We start from the raw sequence: 18,382 nt of genomic DNA on the forward strand, positions 1-18,382 counted from the left end.
CTCTCTCTCTCTCACACACACACACACACACACACACACACACACACACACACACCATCATTCACTTCCACAGTTCTTTATCTCCATTCTGCTGCTGCCTCCTCCTCCTTTATCCATGTTCTTGCCCTCCAACTCCTTTTTCCTTCCACTCCATTCTTCACTACTACCATCCATTCTTTAAAACAATTGTTTTCTCCACTCCACCCCATCTCACTCTCCACCTCCTCCCTTGTTGCCTCCTAACCACCCACAGAGCATGAGGGAAGAACAATGCTGCACAAAAGCCCAGTTTGAGGCACATGATTTTCATCCACAAATCAGAGGAGCAGAAGACTTCCCCTGCTTCACCCCCAAAAAAGTAATGCCCAAAAGTAATGCTAGAAACATTACAATTACTCCACAAAAGTAATAAAATTACTCCTAGTTCTATTACAATCAAAATGTAAAGGAATTACCCACTCGTTCCTCAAAAAAGTAATGAATTACATGTAATTCGTTACTTGTGACTAATTACTTCCAAGCTCTGCTCCATGGTGGTGAACACCAGATATGTGGGATATTTTTTCTTCTTCTGGCTATAGCACAATGCAAAGAAGTCACAAAAGTGTCTTTATTTGGATGGCATGTAGTAAGACACAAGAGGGAGCTTTTGAAATGTACCTTGTACCTTTTAAAACTAAAAGGGAGGACAGTGAGGGAGAAACTGACTGTTTCAGACCACTTGGCTTATTTGCTTTGGGCCTGACTGCTTGTCCCAGAAACCTAGGTATGACTCACAAGATTGCTGCAGGGCTTCAACATCTATTCAAGTAGAAGTTATTTGACTTTTTGTTTCTGGCTTCTCTTAGCGGCTCACCAGAAACAAGCCTTTCCCAGCGGCTGCCACCTATTTGTCTAAATAAATAATAATCACTAATACAAATCTAAAGAAGCTAACATGTTGGAAGAAGAAAATGCTCTCCTAACATGCTGTTTTAAGCTTCAGAAGCAGCGTGTTCATTGGTATATATTTTCTGCATTTAGCTATTCTTTCTGAGACTGCAAACAATTCTATGGGGGTGTGTGTGCGATAGTGGTGGTGAATTCTGTGGCAGAGCTGCCACCTCTTCCTAAGCCCTGTTGACTCCCTGTGGCCGGGGGAGAGGGCAACTTTTTCATTCTTTTCTTTTTTGCTGCTCATATTTTCTCCCGCTTTTCCCTTCGCCATCAGTCAATAGGAAGGAATTAACTATACTAGTTACAGTAACTTAGGGCCTGCCATAGGAATGAAGGGACTTAGAAGCCTGTGGATCGTTGGCTACCCTGACACACACACACATCCACATGACATCTACATCCATGGTTCTGCAGGCATATTATGGAGCTTCCAGTGGCAAAACTGACAATTCATCAGTGGTATCTCTCTCTCTCTCTCCGCTCCCTCCCTCCCTCCCTCTCCTGTACAGGCTACACAGCAGCACACTCTTTATGTATGAAACTCTTTGGTTTGGGTAGCAATTGTCATGGCCTAGCTAAATCAGACCAGAAGATCCATAACATACTGTTTCCATCAATGGCCGGTCAGATGTTTCCAGGAAGCCCTTAAGCAAGGCATGAAGACAGAAGCCCTTTGTGATGTTCCTGTAGGTTAAGCATCTGTAAATATGGTAAGTGTGGGTCTATTAGATGATGTATGGTAATTGACTGAGGGAGAAAGGGGGAGTACATGGGTGAGAAGCTGAAGTATGCTGGATGATGATTGGCTGAGTGGCTGGCTGGCTGAAGGTATAAATGGAGGTTTGTGAGTGATGAGGGGTTGAGTTGGAAGGGGGAGAAGTTGTTGAGTTGGAGTGAGGTCGTTTGGTGAGGGATGGTTGGCAGAGTTCTGAGGGAAGTTTGGATTGTATTTGGCTGATATTTAAAGAGTATATATATGAACAGAAACATAAAGAGTGACCATATATGAAACCATACGCTTGTGAAACATTCCTAAAGTAATCTTGTTATTTCCTGTTGTTAGTAAATAAATACTTATTTGGTTTACCAAAGGCCCGATCCTTGGCTGGGGAAATATACAGACCAGAAGAGAGGGCAAGGTAATTACCAAGGCTGAACAGAAACTGTATCTAATGGTGGCAGCGGTGAAGGGAGATACTGTAACAAGTCAAGTATCCAGAGCAACCCAGAGTTGTATGCTTTATATATAAAGATACAAGGGGGTTGGGAACAGCATAGGCACACAGTCACAAAGTAACAAGCTATAGAGAGGCTTAGGCAAAGTCTCTGGGAGTGTTGGTTACAGGAAGTGACTGGTGGTGCTGCCTAGCAGTGGGATCTAGTGAGATCTGTGCTAGAGCGGAGTGAGAAACCATATAAAGGACGGTCCTGACTGGGGGTGTCCCTGGTGGTGCCCAGTGAAAGGCAGTAGCCACAAGCAGGTGGGAACCTGACAGGGAGAACCAGAGAAGGATGTCACACCCTCTCCCATTGTTTGTCCTCCAACAACCAGCATTCAGATGCAGTTTGTATCTAAATCTGGAAGTTCCAATAAAGATATTTTACCAAAAAATGTACAAGCAGGGGGTATATACTGAGAGCCTCACAAAGTTATGTGGTGCCTGCTTTCTTAAGCATGCAGCATGTTCTTAACATAGACAGGGTACAGGAGAATACAAGAGTTTACCAAGAGAGTATTTGAATACTGGCAGTCTTACAAACCTTTCAAATGCAACCTGGCCAAAAGAATTCCCAAAGGATGTTGTCAAACAATCAAGTTCTCTGGCATTTCAAGACATTTAAAATGTGACAAATATCAACAGACAGCAGCCGCTGCATAGCTTGGTACTGCAGCCACTATTAACCTTAGTTACAATTTGATGGCTGAATTAGGTTGTGTGCCAGCAACTGCAGCTGGCATAATAAATGACTCTCTGGTGTCATGCTGTTTTGCCTAGTCAATATTAAACATGCTGAGCTCCATTTATTTGTTCAAGTTTTTAAAATACACAGTGCGTGCATTTTCTTTAAGGACTGACTAGAATGACTGAGTAATTTTAAACCTAGCCAAAGCATGCCATGATATAGTGCACTGCCAGAATATTCTACCAATTTCTAAATTACAGGCTACCTTCTATTTTATAATCCCCTGCACAGCACAACCAAAGAATAGTAACTCAAATGTGGCATTATACTACCATCTGGATTGGTGGGTTGCTCTGGGCTGCTGGAGAAATAAGAAGAGGGAAAAAACTATGATGGTGGTTATACAAATCTTTACTTAGAGTGAGTAATGCTTCCTTGAGTAATAGTAGATAATGTGACACTATAATAAGCTCTTTCCTAAGAATTCATTGTCAGTAAGAGCCTTTATATGAGTTGCTGACAGTAATGTGATTTATGCAGGACTGTTTGGAGGCTGCAGCTCATGCACAAAGTAGTGGCTTGCCTCCTAACAAGGTTAGGCCGCTAAGAGAACATAATACCAGCATGATCTATACTTAGAGGCATGGTGCTTCCCAGGATAAACACAGCTGTGTGTGGGCAGGGGATCATTGCAGGGCCCAATGGAGATCTTCTTCCTCTCCCTGGTACATGTGGAGCTCAAGTAAATCCCAGATGAAGATATGATTTGGAGAGGGGTTCCTGAATCGAGAAACTGGAAATACTCCAGTCTCCTGTAATGGTTATTGCATAGCAGTGGGGAAGGACCAAATAATGACATCTTTTTTGGGGCATGTGGCAATCCCTTACTGTGGAACCAACCTTCTTCCTTACTTCTCACCTAACTTATCAAGATAGATACACACTTAAACAGGGATGTACTCCATAGGTCTTTGTCCCATGTGCTATCCAACGGACCATTGATATTTCCTGGTCCATGGCAGTTCATGATCTGCAAAGCTACTTATTTACCATCCCATCAACTTACAGTGACATAATTTAATGTTACTGCTAACATCTCACCTAATGATAGTTTAATGGTATCTTACATAGGCAATGTTGTTACATTTCTATATCTAACATAATTTCCAGTACTGCTGATATTATCTCCATATGTCTCCTGATTGTTTTATTCACAAATTAATGAGCCCGTTAACAACCCATCAAGTAGCCATCTGCCCACGGGAATATTGTTTGTCTGAGAACATATTTGTGTTCTCTCCACATACACAGTGAAATGATGAGGCTTGCTGAGCTTAGCTGAATAGAATTAAGTAGTTTGCAATGATGAAACTGAACAAGCTAATCTATCTTGTATATTTGATGTGTGATACAAGAAAGGACAAGATGTTATGGATTGGCCCCATGTCTAAAGTATGTAAAATTCCCATCTCAGAGTCTTTATAATGTATGTATTAATTCTCAGGTACAGAATACTATACATCCAGGTATGCAGACCTCCTCATAGTCAAGCCCTGAAAAGTTCAAAATGCAAGAAGCTTTTCTGCTCCCCGCTCCTTCTTCTAGTTCTGGGCAGTCAGCCAGAGTATTCTCTGTTCTATAAACAAAACACTGATAACAGTGGACAACACCAGCTTCTGATTAAGTTGACTACTTAAGTGAACTAGTTGTTCATGAACAGGTTAGCTGCCCCCCCTTGCTGTCTCCAACAGGCGGCACGTAGACAGCAACTGACAAGGAGGTGACCATGAGAATTTTCTTATAAAAGGGAGAGGATTTTCTGCAGCTTTTACAAGTCTTTCAGACTGGTCCAACGATTGCTGGCTATCTCACCACTAGAGACTGAGCCGAAGACACACTGTGCTGTGCTGCTGCTGCTAACAGAGGACTGCCTCCCACAAGGCTGAGATGAATTCCTTTATGGATAAGAAACAGAAATATTTTAACAGGGAAATGTAACTTGTTTGATAGTGATTCCTTGCAATATAACTTCACAAATATTGCAATGTAACATGTATAATGTATTAGCCTGAATTAACAGGATATTATATGTTAAGATATGTTAAATGTATACTGCAATATATACTGATGTATAAGCCTAATATATAATCCTGAGCTACAATTATATAGCCAGCAAGTTTTTGCATTTCACAATGTTAAATTGAAAATACCCCCATGCTATTCTGCTGCTTCCCATAAACTCATTTCAAAACAAAATCTTACAAAACCTATAGTTGATAGTGCTCTAATCTGCTTTATATTTAGAAGCTGCTTTGTGTACACAAACCACCAAGACTGAAGGAAAGAGTACTCATTATAGGAGAAAACTGCATGTGCAATGTAAGGCAATATGCAAACACTATGGGTAGACTATACCAGTCTAATCTGCTATCCTTATTTGAGAAGATCTGGTGCTATTCATTCAAAGCAGCACAAACTGCAGATTACAACATTATAGCTGTGGGTGTGTGTCAACCCAGGCAAAAGGGTCAGGATGTGACTGCTTACCAGACAACTCCCCATTCCTGCCCATAACTTTGGGTCTAGGTGATGGCAACTGTTGCGATGTTGGCTACTGTTGAAGTAGTGACTTTGGGGGTCATCCCAGCAGCTCCTACCTGCAATCCTATTGCCTACTATGTTTTGAGCAGTGGATCACAAGGATTGGGACATGTGTTGGTTTTTGAAAAACCAAAACCTAATTTTTTTAATGGCACGTTCTACCAACTTTTCCACTATATCTTGAAAGCTAGATTTTATTCAATTTTATTTGCTTATGGTTTTCAGTGTCAGGTTTGGAAGATCATTTTTATTTGGTTAAACTGACAAATACTTGAACATGATTTTGAGAATGGTACTATTCTCATGATTAAGTGCTAGAAATGAAAAGGAAGATAGATTGGGCAAGGGGTCAAACAGAAAGAGTTATGAGGGAATTTTTTTTTTTAAGAAAAAGGAACAGCAGCCCAACAAATCTTGCACTAGTCTTTTACCAATATAGCTGTCATTTGTAAATAAACAGAGCAGCTACCTTTGTGCCAGCTTTACAGAAATCCATTATTATTACAAAGTTCTGCCACTGAAAAATATGTTATTTAAAACTATTTTATGGCATTCTTTCCCATTTACTTTTTTAAAAAACTGTCCAATGCAATCGTGCATTACAGAATTGCATTCTGCGTAACAGAGCAAAATGGCAAATTGCACAATTTATCAGAGAAAGGGGCATTAACTCCTTTTTAATGGAGATATAAATAATATATTCTTTAAAAATGTATGTATAGAAGTGTATTGGCTTGGGTATATTAAATTGGTAGTGTCATATAACAGAGAATGATTTTTCAAAGGAAAATCCAAGGCCCAAGAATGGAAGAGCAGTTTTACAGTTAATGCCTTTAGGATGAGGGTCTGTGTGATGCTCAACTTCATCCTTAGTTCACCAATAACAACTGTAAATAAAAATACCCAAAAAATCATTAATTTATTAGCAAACATATAATATTTGGTATTATGCTTAAATTTTCACTGTCACTAATTCTTAAACTTCAAGCTTAAGGAATCATTCAGGTGTACTGCATGGTGCCAAAGTAATGTCGACAAGCAATTTAATAATAATAAATGAGAGATTTATAAAGAGAAAGGAAAGTGTAGCTTATATCACATAGGAAGCATTCTACCAATGGTAAAAATGATTCTAGAAAGCCTACAGCAGGGTATGAAGACTACAGTTCTGCCTAGTTGTTTGGCTCTCAGCAACAACATTTAGATGACAATGAGGAACCTGTAGTCCTCAAACTCCCGTTAGACCCAGCCAGCATGGCCAATAGTCAGACATGAGAGGAACTACACACCAACATCTGGAGGGCCACACATGCACCATTTCTAAATCAGAGGCATACGCTCTCTGAACTTGACAGTTCTATTTAGCTATCATGGTTAATAGCTACTGATAGACCTAGCCTTCGTTATTTGTCTAGCCTGCTTTTAAAGCCACCCAAGCCAGTGCCCATTACCACAGCTTGTGGCATTAAGTTGTGTCTAGTCCTGAATATGTTGTGAATCAAATTCAGTTGGGTAACTCCTAGTTCTAGTGTCGCAAAAGGATATTTTTTTCTCACTTTTCCCCATATATAATTGCATGCACCTCTGTCTGGTGTTCCCATAGGTAAAGGATGGGAAACCTGAGGCCTAGGGCCTGAATGTGGTCCTCCAGATCTCTCTATCTGGCCCTTGGGACTCCCTCCCTCCACATCACATCCCTCAACAATCCTGTTCCACACCTTCCTTAGGTGCTTTCTCCTGGCTGAAATGTGTCCTTGAACTATGCTAATGCTTATACTTGCATGAATGGCGAGAGGGGGAGGGGGAGTGTGTGCAGGAGCCTCTGGCTTTTGTGTGGATGGAATGTAGCCTACTATACAAAAGGTAAAGTAAGAGTGCTCCACCCACTTTTCCCTATGGCCCAGCCCACCACTGAAAAGGGGTGCATGAATGGCTAGGTGGCCATTTGGGGCCTGGACTTTCTTCACTGTGTGCAAACTTTACCACTGAGCTGTGGTCTCCATTTTGGTACAGCCTCACTCACTGCCTTACAGCAACCACAGTATTAGAAGGCAGAGAGAGAAAGGTGGCCAAGTGTGACCATGACAAAATACATGGCTGTAATGTAGCAATAGATACCAAAGCAACAACAAAATTGCACGCATTTCCTCCCCTACAGTTACTAGGGATAAAAGTGCACATTATCCTAAGACCTTATTACTAATATAACAATTATGTTTCAGAAACATTTAACATTTACAACTTTGCTAACTCCAGTCTATGAACCTAGAAAAAAATCTACAAATAATTCCTCTCCTGTCAAAACAAACAAACCATGGCTTCTCCAATATAGTTATAATCAGGGCTTTTTTTCCTGACAGTATTCGTCGGTATGGACTACTGGCAGCTCTTTTTTGTTGCCCAGCCAGCCATTTTGAGCTGGCACTCTCATGGTACTTTTATCAAGGTATGAATACCAGCATCCCATTTTTGTTTTTAACAAAAAAACACTGGTTATAATCATTTGCTTTGTAAAGATTATACAACCCCCCCCCCAGCTTAAAATCTTTTGATTGTTACCAAAAAACTCACACAAATGTGTTTTGATTTATATCCATTCATTAGTTGGGTCATCAAAATGACATTTGGGATCATTTGCAACATGTTAATCCATTATATTTGTGTAATCATGTAAATGTTAGGGCTTATACTCAGAGCAGTATGATCACATACAAGGTCACCCTTAGGTAGAAGTGTCATTGCTGAACCAATTTACTATAATTCCCGGCACAGGGTCTCCAGCTCAAAAGCAACTGCCGCCACCGCCGCCGCCACGTCATCCTCCTGCTCCAGGCAAGGCCCAGGTCCTCGCTGCTGCTCCTCGGCACGGGGCCTCCTGCTCAACAACAGCCCAGTGCAGGGCCTCCTGCACGGGGCCTCCTCCTTAACAATAGCCCAGTGACTCCTGCCCAATGACAGCCTGGCGAGGGGCCTCTTGCGTGGGGCCTCCCAGTGCGGGGCCTCCTGCTCAACAACAGCTCCACCGCCGCATCCTTCTCTTCCTCCTGCTCCAGGCAAGGCCCAGGTCTCCGAGCTCAAGCTTCCGCAGCCACCCCCCAACATAAACCATCACCAGCAGCAGAAACCAGGAGAGAGGAAGACAACATTGAAACAGCACACAGCATTGCTGTAACAAATGCCTGTCGCCCTTCTGCCTCTCGGGAGCTGCCGCCCCTGCTAACACCACCTCCTCTTTCTTGGCAGTGCCAATAAGACAAGCCTCGAGCCTCCACACGGGGTGCTAATTGTGGGGTGGAGTGCACCCCAGGCAGCGATGGGAGGGAGGAGTTAGAATCCTCCCATCTATGACCCAGCTCTTGCAAGATCACCCACAATCCTGGGCAGTCTCGCGAGAGCAGCCAAGGGGTGGAGCCAGACCCGGGTCTTTAAAGGCCCCAGTCTCCTTGTGTTGGCAAAGAAAGAGTGCCTGAGTGTATTTTTCCACAGCAGAGTTACAAGGCCAAGAAGCTCAGAGTCCGTGCCAATCCCAAGGACATGTTACCAGGCAACCGTGGCTCTTGCAGCTGGCCTTATCTATAAGACTGTGCAGAGCAGCCATTCTAGTTTGGGGGTCAAGGAGTTTGTTAGTAGAGAGAAAGAGCTTGTACTTGTATCCTGAAACTTTTCATGTCAGTAAAGTGACTCTTAAAAGCCTATGACTTATCTGGCTGAGTGATTCAACTGGGATCTAGCCTGTCACTATTCTGTTCTGCATCCTGGGCATCTGCTTGTGCCCGATCCAACATCCAACACTCTGATCCTTTCCTGCAGGGGTGTTGAACAGATTAAGATGGTCCGTCCCCAGAGCCTAATGGAATCCACTGGATTCCTGAATGCCTGGGGGAGTTGCCGGTAGATAGAGCAGGTGACCCTGTTGAAGCCCCCGTCATGCTGTGGAACAGCAAAGCACGTTGGGCTCTTGACATGGTAGCCCCCAAGCGCCCTCTCTGGCATTGTGGAGCTCAGCTTGCACCTTGGTACACCACTGAGCGAAGGGCAATGAAACAGGCTGGACAACGGCTAGAGCACAAGTGGCGGAAGACGTGCTGTGAGGCTGATCGGGCATGAGTAGAACATCATAACCGTGCCTACTGTGTGGCGGTGAGGACGGTGAAGAAGGCCCACTTCTCTGACTCCACTGCATCCTCAAGTAGCCATCCGGTGGAGCTTTTCCATATTGTCAGGAGTCTGTTGACAGACTCCAGGAAATGGAGTTTTAGACCTTTCGGAGGCCCACTGTGAATTGTTTGCAAGGCACTTTGAGAGTAAAGTTGCTCGCCTCCGTAGCAGTCTTGATGCCCCCTCCACATCTGCTGTAGTCCCCAATAAGGTGTCCAGTGTAACCTCTGCTGCAACTTCTTGGGATCGGTTTCAGTTGATGCGGCCTGATGACGTGGACAAGGTGCTTGTGATGATGCGGCCAGCAACGTGTCCTCTCAACCCTTGCCCTTCTTGGCTTATTAAACTTGCCGAGGGGGGTTGCATCCAGAGTGTGGCCAACGCATCATTGCGGGAGGGAGTGGTTCCAGCCGCCTTGAAGGAGGCGGTGATCTGACCACTCCTGAAAAAGCCCACCCTGGACCCATTGGTTTATGACAACTACAGACCGGTCGCAAATACCCCTTTTAGGGAAGGTGATTGAGAGGGTTGTGGCGCAGCAATTGCAAGTACTCTTGGATGAAACAGATTATCTTGACCCATCCCAGTCTGGGTTCAGGCCTGGTTATGGGACTGAATCGACCTTGGTCGCCCTGATGGATGAGCTTTATCGGGAGAAGGACAGGGGGAGTGTGACCCTGTTATTCTTACTTGATCTCTCAGCAGCTTTTGATACCATTGACCATGGATGGTATCCTTCTGGGCCGACTTGGTGACCTGGGTATTGGAGGAACTGTTTTACAGTGGTTCCGATCCTATTTCCAGGGTCGCTCTCAGAGAATAGCATTAGGTGACTGTCTTTTGGCCCCCTGGCAGTTGTGCTGTGGGGTGCCGCAGTGTACCATCTTGTCCCCCATGCTGTTTAACATCTATATGGAGCCCTTGGGAGCAGTCATCAGGAGATTTGGGGCAAGGTGTCAGTGGTATGCTGACGACACCCAGCTCTATTTCTCCATAACATCTGAATCAGGAGAGGCCGTGCAAGCCTTGGACTGGTGCCTGGACTCGGTGGTGGGCTGGATGAGGGCCAATAAACTGAGTCTGAATCCTAGCAAGATGGAGATGCTGTGGGTTGGTGGTTCCCGAGTTGGGATAATTGCTCGGTTACCTGCTTTGGATGGGGTGGTACTCCCTCTGAAAGAGCAGGTCCGTAGTCTGGGGGTGCTCCTGGATCCATCCTTGTCTCTAGAGGCCCAGGTGACCTCTGTGGCTAGGAGTGCCTTTTACCAGCCTCAGCTGATAAGACAGCTGCGGCTGTTTCTGGACCGCGATAGCCTGACCACTGTTATCCACAAATTGGTAACCTCTAGGCTGGATTACTGTAATGCACTCTATGTGGGGCTGCCCTTGAGGTTGGTCCGGAAGCTGTAGCTGGTGCAAAATGCAGCGGTGAGACTGCTCACTGGGGCAGGGTATCACCAACATGTCACCCCGCTTCGGAAACAACTGCACTAGCTGCCCATTTGCTACCGGGCCAAGTTCAAGGTTCTAGTTTTGGTGTACAAAGCCCTATACAGCTTGGGACCAGGATATCTGAATGACCGTCTTACCCCTTATATACCCAGCTGATCACTGTGCTCTGCAGGTGAGGGAGGTTTGTTATGTACAATATAGGAAACAGACCTTTAGAGAGGCGGCACCTACCCTGTGGAATTCTCTCCCCTTAAATATTGGGCAGGCGTCATCTCTGCTGTCTTTTCGGCGCATTTTGAAGACTCTCCTCTTCCAACAAGCCTTTTAAGTTGAGACCTATCCCAGTCTGTGTCTGTGTTAGAATTGCTTTTAATATGTCTTTTTAATATCTTTAACTCTTTTTAAAGAGATTTTTAAAGGTTTTTTTTTAATATTTTTAAACATGTTTTGTTTTGATGTATTTTAAGGACTTTTTGTGACGTTTTAAAGTGTTTTTAGTGTTTCTGTTTGCCGCCCTGGGCTCATGCTGGGAGGAAGGGCGGGATATTAATAAAATAACAACAACAACAACAATAGCATTAATGGAGAAAATATTCCATTTTTAGGAATTGGCACCCTCAAATAAAATAGTATCTATCTATCTATCTATCTATCTATCTATCTATCTATCTATCTATCTATCTGTCTATCTGTCTATCTGTCTATCTGTCTATCTGTCTATCTGTCTATCTGTCTATCTGTCAGATTTATATCCTGCCCTTCCTCCCAGTAGGAGCCCAGTGTGGCAAGGAAAAGCACTAAAAACACTCTAAAACACCATAAAAACAGACTTTAAAATATATTAAAACAAATCTTTAAAAACATGTATTTTTAAAAAGCTTTAAAAACACAACTCTAGTACTTATGCAGACTGGGATAAAGTCTCTACTTAAAAGGCTTCTTGAAAGAAGAGGTCCTAAGTAGGCACCAAAAAGATAACAGAGATGGCACCTGTCTAATATTTAAGGGGAGAGAATTCCAAAGGGTAGGTTACTACACTAAAAATCCGCTTCATATGTTGTGCGGAATGGATCTCCTGAAATGGTGGTATCTGCAGGAGGCCCTCACCTGCAGAACGCAGTGTTCGACTGGGTATAGAAGAGGAAAGACAGTCTTTCAAGTATCCTGATCCCAAGCTGTATAGGGCTTTGTACACCAAAACCAGCACCTTGAACTTAGCCCAGCAGGTAATAGGTAGCCAGTGCAATTCATTCTGCAGCAGGGTGACATATTGGCAATACTCTGCCCCAGTAAGCAGTCTCGCTGCAACATTTTGCACCAGCTGCAGCTTCCGGACCAACCTCAAGCGCAGCCCCACATAGAGCACATTACAGTAATCCAGCCTGGAGGTTACCAGTGCATAGACAACAGTGGTCAGGCTATCCCGGTCCAGTAACAGCCACAGCTGTCTTACCAGCCAAAGCTGGTAAAAGGCACTCCTAGCCACTGAGGTCACCTGGGCCTCTAGCAACAAAGATGGATCCAGGAGCAACCCCACTACGAACCTGATCTTTCAGAGGGAGTACCACCCCATCCAAAGCAAGCAACTGACCAATTATCCAAACTCAGGAACCATCAACCCACATCTTGCTAGGATTCAGACTCAGTTTATTGGCTCTCATCAAGCCCACCACCAAGTCCAGGCAGTGATCCAGGGCTTGCACAGCCTCTCCCAATTCAGATGTTACAGAGAAATAGAGCTGGGTAGCATACTGCTGACATGTGGCCCCAAATCTACTGAGGACCACTCCCAAAGGCTTAATAGAGATGTTAAACAGCATCGGGGACAAGATGGGACCCTGCAGCACCCCACAGTACAGCACTGTCGGGGGGATGAAAGACAATTATCCAATACCATTCTCTGAAAATGACCCTGGAGATAGGATTGGAACCACTGTAAAACAGTGCCGCCAATACCCTTCCCACCAAATCAGCTCAGAAGGACACCTTGGTCAATGGTATCAAAAGCTGCTGAGAGATCAAGTAAGAATAACAGGGTCACACTCCCCATGTCTTTCTCCTGATAGAGGTTATCCATCCAGGTGACCAAGGCCAATTCAGTCCCATAACCAGGCCTGAACCCAGACTGGAATGGGTCAAGATAATCTGTTTCATCCAAAAGTACTTGCAATTGCTGTGCCACAGCCCTCTTGATTACCTTCTCTAAAAAGGGGGTATTTGCGACAGGGAGGTAGTTGTCACAAACTAATGGGTCCAGGGTAGGCTTTTTTCAGGAGTGGTTGGACCACTGCCTCTTTCAGGGTAGCTGGAACCACTCCCTCCTGCAATGGTATAGAAATGGAAATGGAATGAAATAATGACGCATTAACCACACCCTGGATCCACTCAGTCAAACCTCCTCGGCAAGCTTTAATAAGCCAAGAAGGGCAAGGGTCAAGAGAACACATTGCTGGCCACATCATCACAAGCACCTTGTCCACATCATCAGGTAGCATCAACTGAAACCGATCCCAAGAAGTTGCAGGAGATGTTGCACTGGACACCTCACTAGGGACTATAGTAGATGTGGATGGGGCATCAAGATTGCTACGGAGGAAAGCAACTTTACCCTCAAAGTGCCTTGCAAACAATTCACAGTGGGCCTCTGAAGGGTCTAAAAATCCATTTCCTGGAGCTGAAGTCAACAGACCCCTAATAATATGGAAAAGCTCCACTGGACAGCTACTTGAGAATGCAATTGTGGCAGAAAAGTGGGCCTTCTTCACCACCTTCACAACCACATAGTAGGCACAGTTATGTTTTACTCGTTCCTGATCAGCTTCACAGCATGTCTTTTGCCACTTGCACTCTAGCCATCGTCCAGCCTGTTTCACTGCCCTTAGCTCACTGGTGTACCAAGGTGCAAACTAGGCTCCACAATGCCAGAGAGGGCACTCAGGTGCAGCCATGTCAAGAGTCCAACACACCTCGCTGTTCCACAGCATGACGGGGCTTCAACATGGTAACCTGTTCTATCTACTAGGAGCTCCCCCAGGGCATTCAGGAATCCTGTGGATTCCATTAATCTCTGGGGGCGGACCATCTTAATCTGTCCGCTACCTCTGCAGGGGAGAATCGGAGCCATAAGTCTAAACTTCACCAGGAAGTGGTCTGACCATGACAATGGGGTGACATCCACTCCCCTATCTCCAGACCACTCCTTCCTCCATCTGGAGTAAAAACTAAGTCGAGGGTGTGACCTGCCCTATGTGTCTGGCCGGTGACAACTTGAGACAGCCCCATGGTCATCATGGAGGCCATGAAGTCCCAAAGCGGAACACTAGAGGCAGCCTCAACATGGACATTGAAATCACCCAGCACTATCATTCTGGGTTCCTCCAATACCATAGCTGAGATAGCCTCCGTTAGCTCAGTCAGAGAAGCTGCTGGGCAGCAGGGTTGACGGTACACCAGCAGCAACCATAGTTTTCTGTCTCCTTGGCCCAACACCAGGTGCAGGCCCTCACAGCCAGCTCTAAGACAGAGTGGTTTCCTGCTGACAGAGATGGAAGTTCTGTAGACTGCAGCAACTCCTGCCCCCCATTCCTATAGCCTGTCCTGCTGTTACACCTAGTTAGCAGGTGCGCAAAGCTGGGTCACTTCAATTCCCCCCAGATCATCCACCCAGGTCTCAGTAATTCACACCAAATTGGCACCTTCATCCATGATCAGATCATGGATGAGTGTGGTCTTATTATATACCGATCTGGCATTAAACAACAGCACACACAGGACAGTGGGCACAGCAGATGAGCAAAAAGGAACCAGTCCATGAGAGGAGTGGGAGAGAGGAACAAGGCATAGATAGCCTTGCCCTCATTTTCTATGATAGTTCACCTCCTCCCATGGCCATACCTCCCTCTACCCATGATCACTGAAACTGGGGTGGCATCATTCATGTTCCTCCTTACTAAGACTCCTCTTAAACACCTGATATGGATCCAACAAAAGCCCAACAAGAAAACCTACCTGAACCAGTTATCCCAGTAGGCCTCTGAGAGAATTGGAAACAGTCAGACCCACTCAATACCTTTCACACAGGGTACATCTGCTCCCCCTGTCTCACACCCAGGGAGGGCCAGCTTCCTGCCAGTTACAGACTCTCACTCTGAAGACATTGGCAACTTTCTCCTATTGTTCAGTTCACTGCACAGGCTCTCACCCTGCATAGAAACTACACCGCCTAGGGAAACAGTGCTTTTATGCCCTCTGACCCAGCCAGGAGCTGATACAAGAGGCTGCAAGATTGACTGCAGCCTCTCTCTAGAGACAAGTTCAGGCAGGGGGTCCCAGTCCATGCAGCACTTACCTGGGACCTCAGCTGTCTCAAGAGGCAGCGACTCAGAGGAATGAGCAAGCAAGCACCCAAATGCTCAGGTACCCACTCCCAGGGCAGGTCTTCTCCAGTCCCCCAGTACTGCAGCTGTTCCCCTAAGAGTCCACTCATATGGCATGTCTGGTTGGAGAATGCAGATAAGAATCTCTTAAATCTTAGTTCACTTGTAAACAGAATGTTATGAATGTTATATATTTTGCTTCAAAAGATTCTGTATACTGCCTTGTATTACATTAGGCAGTGTCATTTCAGCTACAACTTTGACTTTTTCTAAGCCTGCTCTCTTTCCCTTGGATCAATCACTATGCCATGTTCAACGCAGAAACAATTTCTGTCTATATTTAACCTTGGCACAGAAGCCTCAATTGCCTTCCAACTTGTTTCAATCTATTATATATGAACATCTCTTAAACTAAAATGTCAACCATATAAACTGCCACCCCTCCAAGCTTTGGAGAATCCCATTTTGTGTTTAAAAGAAGGGGGGTTTTTTTATTTGATGTCAACAAATCAAATGTAAAAACTTCCAAATAGCCCCTTCCAGCTACTTCTTGATATTATTAATTTGATCAAATGTGTTGCATTTAATGAAAACATGATAATGTCCACAACCTGAAACTCAATCCAGACAAGACTGAGACACTGTTGGTGAGCTCTTTCCCTGCCCAGATGGTGGATGTTTCTCCTGTTCTAGATGGGGTTACACTCCCCTTGAAGGAACAGGTTCGTAGTTTGGGGGTCCTTTTTGACCCTTCCTTGTCACTTGAGGCTCAAGTGGCCTCGGTGGCACAGAATGCATTCTACCATCTTCGCTTAGTAGCCCAACTACGCCCCTATCTGGACAGTGATGATCTCGCCTCAGTTGTTCACGCTCTGGTAACTTCTAGACTGGATTACTGTAATGCGCTCTACGTTGGGCTGCCCTTGAAGACTGTTCGGAAACTTCAGCTAGTGCAAAATGCAGCAGCCAGGTTGTTGACGAGGACCAATCGGTCCGTGCATATAACACCTGTCCTGGCTCGCTTGCACTGGCTACCTATTTGTTTCCAAGCCAGATTCAAGGTGCTGGTTTTGACCTATAAAGCTTTACACGGTGTGGGACCGCAATACCTTGTGGAATGCCTCTCCCGCTATGAACCTACCCGTTCACTTCGTTCAGTATCTAAGGCCCTCCTCCGGGTACCAACTCACCAGGATGCCCGGAGGATTGTTACTAGATCTAGGGCCTTTTCTGTGGTGGCCCCCGAACTGTGGAACAGCTTACCGGAGGAGATACGCCTGGCGCCTATGGTTCTTTCTTTTAGGCGCCAGGTTAAGACCTGGCTATACTCCCAGGCATTTTAATGTTCATGTTTTTATGTTTAATGTTTTAGTTTAATTCTGTTGCTCTTTGTTACTGATTTTATTCTAATATTGTATTTTAATCTTGTTTTGTACACCGCCCAGAGAGCTATTAGCTATGGGCGGTTTAGAAATGAAAATAAATAAATAAATAAATAAATAACCTGAAGTAGGAACAGTAATTCTTGATTGTTGTTTTTTTCCTAGAAAGTAAAAACAAAACATGTGAGGCATGGACATATCTCCCTGCATTATACAAATGAGCTTGTCTGCTCTGCATGCATCACCCTGCACTTGTTCGTATTGATGCATATAAACTATGCATTAAAAACTGGCTGGGAACACCACAAAATAGTTCACACAATTTGTAACAGTTATCCAGACTTCTAGAAAGGCCTCACACACTTTCAAACATCGGGATTTAGGTATATGTTGACTTAGGCTAACTAATTATTTGTCTAGCATACAGACACCTGCATTATTACATTATTATCCACATTACCGAAACACATTGCACAAGACTAGAATTAGCACCCACCAAACTTCAGTGCAGGGATATAATACTTCCTCTTTCACTATGTTCTCCTACACAGTCTTTTTCATCCATCATATCCTTGCATACATCTTTATTGACAGTCTGCATAAGATGCAAATTACTTCATGTGGAACCACTACTAAAGAGGCAAAATTAACTCTCAATATAAGCTACTTGTTAACACTGTGCATTTAAAATGTCAATATTTCACAGACACCACTTACATCTTGCATTTGCCAGCATTTATACTATTAACAGTTCAGATCTGCATGCAAATCACGTATTTAGAAAGATCTCCAGATAGTCTTCCACTATAAATCTCCTGAAGCATTTCTTCAGTTTTCTTCTTTCTATTCCACAAAACTGTCTGTAAATTCAAGCTTCCCCCCACCCCCAACCAATATTCCTCTTTCAACATGCACTCCCAAGTTAGAAACACAGATCTAAGCAACCATCTTAAGAGGAATTTCCCCTGTATGTTATGGGATGTATGCATTTGATTTGACAACATCAGAAAAGTGAGTGAATCTGTAGCAGCTGATGTGTGATAGGCCAAATGGTCAACAGGCACAAATAAGCTGAAGGGCTTTTTCCTTCCTGTTAACAATGCTGAACTTTGTTTCTGCTGAAGAGATTGTTGCAGTGATTTAACTGAATGCCAGGAAAGGGAAAGAAAATGCCTGTCATAGGAACCTACAGAACTCATAGACATTTCTGCAAATGAGGGATGATAAGCTCATTAAATGGTTGACAGAACAAAAAACTTATGATTTGAATGTTTATACTAGTAAAGAAAAAGCATTATGAGTTAAACATCCTCATTAAGGCAGTCATCAATGTGATCTATAGTTCTCTGGCTTTAAAACATATTGTAAGTTATGGACAGAACTATCTGGGTACTGAAGAACTCAGAATTTGGGCATCTTCAGAAAAGGCCATAATGTTGCACTGACCTTGTGACAGGATCAATTCTATTGAATGGCAGCCCCAGTTATAAACTCATTTGACATAGTAAGTGAACTTGGTATGAACTCTGTTCTGAAAAAGTAACAGAAAATATTGGACAATACTTGTGCATT

General features: G+C 44.1%; 1 protein-coding gene across 16 annotated transcripts in view; it reads right to left on the reverse strand.

Moving 5' to 3' along the window:
• The window catches only part of ADGRA1 (adhesion G protein-coupled receptor A1), a 588,775-nt gene that overhangs the window by 462,947 nt on the left and 107,446 nt on the right, over nt 1–18,382 (reverse strand). The window lies entirely within an intron of this gene.

The sequence above is a fragment of the Rhineura floridana genome, chromosome 7, assembly GCF_030035675.1.
Source record: "Rhineura floridana isolate rRhiFlo1 chromosome 7, rRhiFlo1.hap2, whole genome shotgun sequence".
Lineage (NCBI taxonomy): Eukaryota > Metazoa > Chordata > Lepidosauria > Squamata > Rhineuridae > Rhineura > Rhineura floridana.